The sequence below is a fragment of the Coenobita brevimanus genome, chromosome 13, assembly GCF_032717465.1.
Source record: "Coenobita brevimanus isolate Jiangsu-jjx chromosome 13, ASM3271746v2, whole genome shotgun sequence".
NCBI lineage: Eukaryota > Metazoa > Arthropoda > Malacostraca > Decapoda > Coenobitidae > Coenobita > Coenobita brevimanus.
In genome coordinates, this window is record NC_136966.1 from 31,371,186 (window position 1) to 31,379,746 (window position 8,561).

The 8,561-nt window shown below is 36.6% G+C and overlaps 1 non-coding gene across 1 annotated transcript; it reads left to right on the forward strand.

Annotated features, from left to right (window-relative positions):
• The first annotated feature begins 8,011 nt into the window (after window positions 1–8,011).
• LOC145416954 (5S ribosomal RNA) lies at window positions 8,012–8,130 on the forward strand. The gene has a single exon (XR_013900371.1). It is a non-coding gene; the product is annotated as a 5S ribosomal RNA (ribosomal RNA).
• The last annotated feature ends 431 nt before the right edge of the window (window positions 8,131–8,561 follow it).

Here is an 8,561-nt window from a genome sequence, read left to right on the forward strand (position 1 = left end):
TGGGTGACCAAACCCTTCCATGAAGAGACGATTATAGCAATATTTATTTTGTCCCAACAAACCTCTTGGATAGAGCAGGCCAAAAAAGCTTTTCAATTCTATGGCATCAGTCATCTTGACGTGTGTTGGTATTTCAGCAGTCAGTATTAGAAATTTTGGTAATTATGCCTTGTGTTAGCATGGGTTACAATACCATCAATCATATTAGATGTTATAAACAACTCCCATGCCATTATTTCTGTATTAGCTGACCTTGCCTCTCCTAACAAAACATCCTTCACTAGGCAATACCTTCTCAACAGGCCTACCTTCTGTATGATTGGTCCATATTATTGACTTACCGATATCTAATTTTCTCTGGGGTTTCTCTAAAATGCAGGTATATTCCCTGAGCTCGTGTGGCAGGACAAATTCGTCATAATTATGTTTGTTCAAGCACTGGTCCAAAGAACTGATTAATCTATTTTTCACCAGTGGCTTTCTGTTTCTGAGTGGTACCCACTCTTCTTCATTTTGTCAACATTCTGATCATCATCTACATCGTCGCCCTCAGCTACTCTATCCAAGGCAAGGTCATCATCATCATCATCGCCAACTACCTCTTCCAAGTAATCTTCGACTGGGTCGTCAACATAGTCGAAAATAAAAGCAATGACTACGTCCGTCGGCACATCCACCCCGTCCCCTAATTAATGCCTAACTAACCGTCGTCCAGCACGCCTACACGAGAGCCGCGAGGTTTGTGTGTGTGTGTGTGTGTGTGTGTGTGCACATTACAATGCACGTGTGTGTATCTGTGTGCACAATACAATGCACTTGTGTGTATCTGTGTGTATGTGTACGAACAACCATTTCATTGGGTATGAGGAGTCATAGAGAAAAAACAATGAATAATACATAGATAATAAAATTAGTGAATGAAATAACTATTTCACTAGGTATGAGGAGTCATAAAGTATGAACAATGAATAATACATAGAAAATAAAGTAGTTTTAATGAAAATAGGAAACGTATCGTACGTCTGGAAGCTGTGTTGATGCCCGTTAGGCTTGCGTAGGCTAAGGTCCCAGATATTTCACTCATCTTCGAGCGTTTTCTTTTTGTTTAGCGCTCTCCACGGGGAAAAATCGTTAATTTTAGAGAAAACGCTCGTTTCAACCCAGTTTTTTCGCTCAGAATCACTATTTTGTTGTGTTTCCCGTAATTTAACAAGAAAATAATCGTGAGACCATGCATTGCTTACAAACTAGAGTTTATTGGCAAAAATTAGTTAGGGCGTATCAAAAATGATACGGGGTGCACCGAATAGGGTTAAGAGTGAGTAAGCATGTTTAGCATTGCTCGATTCTCGCAGACACAATACCTTCTCATCATCTGACTTCCTGCTTCTATCTGTCTCACTATCTATCTATTTATCTATTATGATTTGTAATTATAATATGGAGTCCTAACATATGCTCGGCCGCACCGCTGAAGGTCCTCCGACAGCAATCATTATTGACATATGCTAATCGATTAGTACATAATATTGATTATAATATTGTATACATATAATATTCATAGTAAATTGCAATGATTCAGTAATATTACATTTTAAACAAGTTGTGTACATATTTGAATAAATGCAATGGTTGTTGTATGACATTTTGTAAGATGTGTATGTATAACAGACATACGCATATAATTGTGCAATGCTAATACTGCTAGGTTATACATTACATATTGAGTTATCCCTTTAGTAATGTCTAATATTTCACCTAACTTGTATGACGATACTGGTAATACAGAATTGTGGTATAATTGTATGACTTATTGCAGTAACATTGTGGTAATACATAATTGTAACATTGGGAATTATTACATAATTGTATTGTAATTGTTACATTGTAGTAACATTGTAGTAATACATAATTGTAACATTTTATGAATTGTTACATAATTATTGTGGTGATGCATAATTGTGTTGGCTTTATAATTGTAGTTACATTTTGTTAATGCAACTGTTACATAATTGTGTTGGCCTTATAATTGTAGTTAAAGTTACATAAAAGTTACATCTTGTTAATGCAACTGTTACATAATTGTTACATATTGTTTGTAGTTACATAATTGTAGTTAAAGTTGCATTAAAGTTACATCTTGTTAATGCAACTGTTACATAATTGTTACATATTGTTTATGGTTACATAATTGTAGTTAAAGTTACATAAAAGTTACATCTTGTTAATGCAACTGTTACATAATTGTTACATATAGTTTGTAGTTACATAATTGTAGTTAAAGTTACATAAAAGTTACATCTTGTTAATGCAACTGTTACATAATTGTTACATATTGTTTGTAGTTACATAATTGTAGTTAAAGTTACATAAAAGTTACATCTTGTTAATGCAACTGTTACATATTGTTTGTAGTTACATAATTGTGGTTAAAGTTACATAAAAGTTATATCTTGTTAATGCAACTGTTACATAATTTTACATATTGTTTGTAGTTACATAATAGTAGCAAGTGTAACATAATGCAATCGTTTGTCGTTACATAATTGTTACATATCGTTTGTAGTTACATAATTGTAATAATTGCAGTCCTGACATTGAATCCGGTCATGCTGCGGTCGATGATATGATGTGCCATGCCACTAGCTTGTGGAGACAACAATTTGCTTTTTTGTTTGTAGTTTATGTGGTATTTTGGCATTTGTAGTAACACGTACACTTATTTTCATTTGTTTGTTATGTGATCTTACTCTATTTCTTTTTTTTTGTGTGTATTGTTTTTCTATAGTTTGTTTTTCTTCGTTTGTCTACGCTTTTTCTGTGTGGTTCATTGGTTGCATAATTGCTGGCTAATTTCCTTGGGATTCTTTTTTAAGGTTTAGTTTATATTGCACAGATATTACTTAAAATGACATTATATAGTCCCATATTTTGTTATTTTATATAAAAAAATATATATATACACTATATACAGTATTAACTATATACACTGACTTGTTCTTCACTTGTACCTATCGTGGGCAATATATGTGTCAGCACTGTGTGGAAATCTTTGTCTTCACGATTGTGTTGAAGATGTTCATTCTTGCTAATGTCATTTGTGTTTGCCATTTTTTTTTTCTGGTTTTCCTTGTAACTTAATTTATATGTTTCCACTAGGTAGCTTTAATTAATAAATGTTTAATACAGTCTTTTTTAATTGCTCACTGAGCAACTGTGATGGTATATTTCTTTATTACTTTGTAGATGTAATAATGTATAGCTGTATGTATGAAACACGTATTTTATGTAGGTATAAATGGTAACACTCATTGGTAGTAAATAAATGCTATTATAAATGAATGAATATATACAGTGTAGAATATTTATTGTTGGTGCAAGTATTTAATGACTGAATTATGAAGATAATTGAAGTAGGTATATGTATTTAAGTTGTAACTATACAGCAGGTTTTATATGTTTGTGCAAAATGTGTTGTCTATCACTGTGTATCGTATAAATCAAGTAACTGTGTAACTCACTAATTTTTACCGTGGTGGAAATGGTGTGAGTGGTGTTGCACGTGGTGATAGCGTTGTCCTTCACGGGTTGATTGACGTGGCTTCTTTTCAGCAAGCACGCATGATGACGTCGACTTCCCACACTAGTAGCTGTGGTGAGTGAATGAGTAACGATGAGTATCTTGAGTGAAGATGAGTGAGTAAGATGAGTTGTGAATATGGACTTGGTATTTGCTTCGTCGTCTTGACCTGTTCACTCCTGCGTCAGCGGTGGAGGTTGGGTGTATGTAGCAGAGAGAGGAGGGTGAGGTCTGGTGGTTGTTAGTTGTGAGTCGTATCTCACTCTTCGTTTGTTTGTTTTGTTTTTCTTTCTCGATGTTTTCTAGGTCCTTTTCTCATGTGATTTACTCGTTGTGGGATGAAGACTGTCGTTACTTGTACGTGCGTGTAGATTATACAGACGACTCGTGGAGTTGTTACTTGTAGTTGAATGTAAATGGTTGTAGTTCGTTAGTTCGTCGTAGAAATTGCAAGATTGTTTGTATCAGTACTTTGTTAAACTACTTGCAAGGCGTCCTGTGACCTCTTCACCTCTGCATCAGCATGATGATCGAGGAGACGGAGGGGGCTGGTTGGAGAGAATACTGTCAGGAGCTGGTTGTGAGTTGTTGGTTGTGAGGGGTATTTTTTTGTTTTCAATCCTGATATTTCGTAGGAATTCAATGTTGATTCGTAGACGAGGTTCGTATACGTTCGCTGCTACCAAATGTCACAATAGACTGTATATTTTTGTAGTGGAGTTTTGTAGATTAGTTATATATATATTAAACTTGTGGACGAGCGGTTGTTATACTTGAGTAGTTTTGTAAGTAGAAAATCTTGGTTCCCTTTTGTCATGCAATGACAGGAGAGGTAAAGAATAGTATGGGACTATTTTTATTTGTCTTGGAATATTAACAAAGTCTCTCACACACGAGTGAAGTATAAGTAGAGTCCCGCTAGCTACCTCCCTGTCTCGCTCTCTCTCTCTCTCTTCCAAGTTGCTAAGCCTTTCTCCCTACTACCTGCCTGTTCTATGGCTAGCCTCCATCTGCCTCTGCTTCCTAAATTCTGGTGTAGCAGGGGTCTTGTCACGTGTGTTACACTGTGGTTGGAAAGTTCTAGAAGCCTTTGTGTGAGTATGTGTGTATGTGTGTGTATGGTCACGAGGCGCTGTCGTGTGCCTATAAAGCATTCCTTGAGTTAAGAGTGTGTAAGCATGTTTAGCATTGCTCGATTCTTGCAGACACAATACCTTCTCATCATCTGACTTCCTGCTTCTATCTGTCTCATTGTCTGTCTATTTATCTATTTATCTATTATGATTTGTAATTATAATATGGAGTCCTAACAAAACAAAATTAACAACATGGATCTCGAATGATATTCTAAACTTAGAGGAATATAATATATGGAGAAGAGAGAGGAACTTAAAAAAAGGAGGAAGAATTATATTAACTAAGAAAAATCTAAAAATCAAAGAAATAGAATTGGATATACCCTCACAAGTAGAACTGTGTCACGGGGTTTTTAAAATAAATGCAAAATTAAATGATAATTCTCAATAATATTGAAGAGCAGGGACAATGAATTGTCTTGCTAAATCAAGCAATTATTACTTTATACCGGCCCGCTTCGCCAACTCTCTCAGAACGAGAATTTGTAAACTTTCTCAACAGTACACAGCAGAGACTAATTACTCACAGTCACTGTTTATTAGTACTGTTAGCCTCTGGAGAAAGTGACTTCACCCCTGACAATATATAACTAATACTATTAATAATATCAGGTCCTTGCTGATGCGTAACTCCTAGAAGGCACAACGGATTTTAAGCTTAACCTGCAGTGTCCCGTCGACGTTCTTTAACGTCCACACGTTTTGTCACTGCCAATCCCGTCGACGTACATAAACGCGAAAAAATTTCAAGGTCCCTAATTTGCACGATTTTCAATTTTCGCTAGTCATTTTTGGTACGTATACACGTGATACCTTCCTCAACAAGATGCCAGGCAGGGACAATGCCTTACCCAGCATGACCTCCTCCCCCCCCTGCATGCCATTGTCTCAGCAATTCACCTGTTATCAGTGACCTGGCCAGTATAGCCATGTCATGCCACAGTACGAAATTCAGGGCCAGAGTGATTCCCCAATCAATGACAATGTGGAGGACAAACTTTACATAGCATTAGAGGAAGAAACAGTTAGAAATGATGATCAGGTAATGTGGCAATAAAAGGTTAGGTATTAGTGAGTGAAACAATGCTTATAATGCCTATATTACTGCTTGAAAACCAATATACTCTTGTACTACATATAAATTCATACCAAGTAAATAAATAAATACCGTTTATGAGTGGTGTGAAATAGTTATCCTCCCATAGAACTCGTTTTCTTTGGTGCCAGCCTTATAGAAAACCCAGTAAGGTAAGGAGGTACTCCTACCTGTAATGAGTATTTTAAACCTCAGGTGAGCGATTTCTCTACGAATTTTCGATGTTTCTCACCAAAAGCGAAGGTTTGAGCCAAAAAAAAAAAATTCCTAAAATGGTCGGGATTGGGGGGAGTCAGTGGTGGAAAAGTGGTTGGGATGGGGCGGGTTAATACAACAAGACTGGCCTAAGTACCAGTTATGAATAGCAAAACGTTTATGCAAACTAGGAGCTATAAGGGAAATAAACTTAATTGTGGAGAAATGAAACACGAGTTTACATTACATTAAGCTCATGAAAAAGAACTGTTAAATTTATTAATTACAAAGGAACAAATTTAACGTTACATTTCAAACGAATTCAAAATAAAGAGATGGCACTCACTCACTCACTCAAAAGCTAAATTCTACGCCTAGAAAAAAACAACATGCGGCGCAGCCGGCCAGCATGTGAGGAAACAGCACACTTAACTAAACTCTTAAACCTACGAAAATACGAAGAGGAAATACTGGTCAGTGAATGTAGTGTATCACCAAAGAAGGGTGGGAGCCTAGAGAACTGTAGTCTAGTGGAGTGTGGGTGCTAGCTGACCTCTCACTCTCTCACTGCTGGAGCACAGAACCCCACTCCGTCACGACAGACACTTGACTGCCCATTCAAATACGATGCGTGTGGTAGGACGCACTGGCCAGCCGAGAAGGCATGGCCAACGGTTGAGGCAAGCAGGGGTGAACAATAAAGAAACAATAATATCGCTCAGTAGAGCACTTGATGACGTGCATTAGATCGGTCACTTTTGAAACAGTGACGAATGTTTTGAAAAGTATACCACCGAAATGGAGAGAGAAACGGTTAACTGAACGATACACAGTGAGTTTTCCACTAATAGTTTATGGTTTCTCACAAAAGGAAAATGTTGTGAATTTGATTCGTGACAAACTGATTGCGGTAGAGATAAATACATCTGAAGGGAAAGTAATTGTAGCCAATTTGTACATGCCACCCAGATCAAACACTTGGGAAAGAGATGAATATGAAGACTTGGCGGAGAGTACAGTTCAGAGTTTAAGAGCATTACTACATCAAATGGAAGAGAAATAAAAAAGAATTATACTAACTGGAGATTTTAATACAAATATATATTGGAATACTCTAGATATAATAAGCCAAGAAAGCTGTTGGGACCAAAAACTCCTGGATCTTGTGCAAGAGTTTTTCCTAATGCAACATGTAAGGGAAAGCACCAGAAAAAGAGGACTCGATGTGCTCTAAATGCTAGATATCATATTTACTAGGCAAGAAAACGATATTGACAATTCAATATATCACCCTCCATTCTGCATAAGCGACCATGTAGTACTAAATTGCAATTTCAGGATTACATATGACATAGATAACAGCAATGAAAGTTTCAAAAAGAGCCTAAACTATAAAAAGGGAAAGTATCATGACCTAAAGAAGTACTTCTTAGAAATTGCTTGGGAAAAGGAGCTTAGAGGACAAGATTTAAATGCTATATAAGAAAAATTCTGTGAACTTTATGAAATAGGAGTCCAGAAGTACATCCCACAGCACAAAGAAGCAGAAAAGAAAATAAAGAAATGGTTCAATACAGAATGTAAAAAACCAAAAGAAAAAAGAGATTTGTTGTGGAATAGATATAGAAAACACAATAGTGAAAGGGCATATAATAATTACAAACAGGCAAGAAACGATTATACAAGAATAAGGAGGGAAGCCCCAAAACAGTTTGAGGAGGATATCATAAAAAAAAGTAGTAATCAACCAAAGTTATTTTACAGCTACATCAGAGCAAAACCAAAGTATAAGATAAAATACAATCCATTACGGACGATGGAATCACCTATACACAAGAGAAGGATATTTGTGAAGCACTAAACAAGAATTTCCAATCAGTTTTTGCAGAGGACAAAATTTTTGAGAGGGATTATGTGGTACATGCATGCCCACACATACTGCCAGATATACAAACATCAGAAAAAGAAATACAGGAGGAGCTAAGTAAATTAGACAAAGCAAAAGCCAACGGCCATACCACGTTGAGTACACTGCTTCCCGTCCGATCAGCAAAGTTAAGCAACGTTGGGTCTGGTTAGTACTTGGATGGGTGACCGCCTGGGAACACCAGATGCTGTTGGCATCCCTATGTGTCAAGTGGGGTTGGTGGAGGATTAGTGCCCCTCCCTGTAAAACAATTGACTCTAAGCCGTTGGCCACCCCGTTTGGGATACATGGCGTCTGGCAATGAATGAATGAATGAAAAAAAGCAAATGGTCCTGATGAAATTTCATGTTGGGTGCTACGTGAATGTGCAAAGGAGTTAAGTAAACCATTATTTTTAACTTTCAAGAAATCCTTGAGTCACGGTAAACTACCTGATATTTGGAAGAAAGCAAACATTGTTCCCTTATTCAAGAAAGGGAATAGACAAAATCCACTTAACTACCGATAAGTATCACTAACCAGTGTTGTAAGCAAGGTATTAGAAAAGCTTATAAGAGAAGCTTGGGTAAATCACCTAGAAGAACACAGTATGATAACAGAAAGACAGTTTGATTTCAGAAAAGGAAA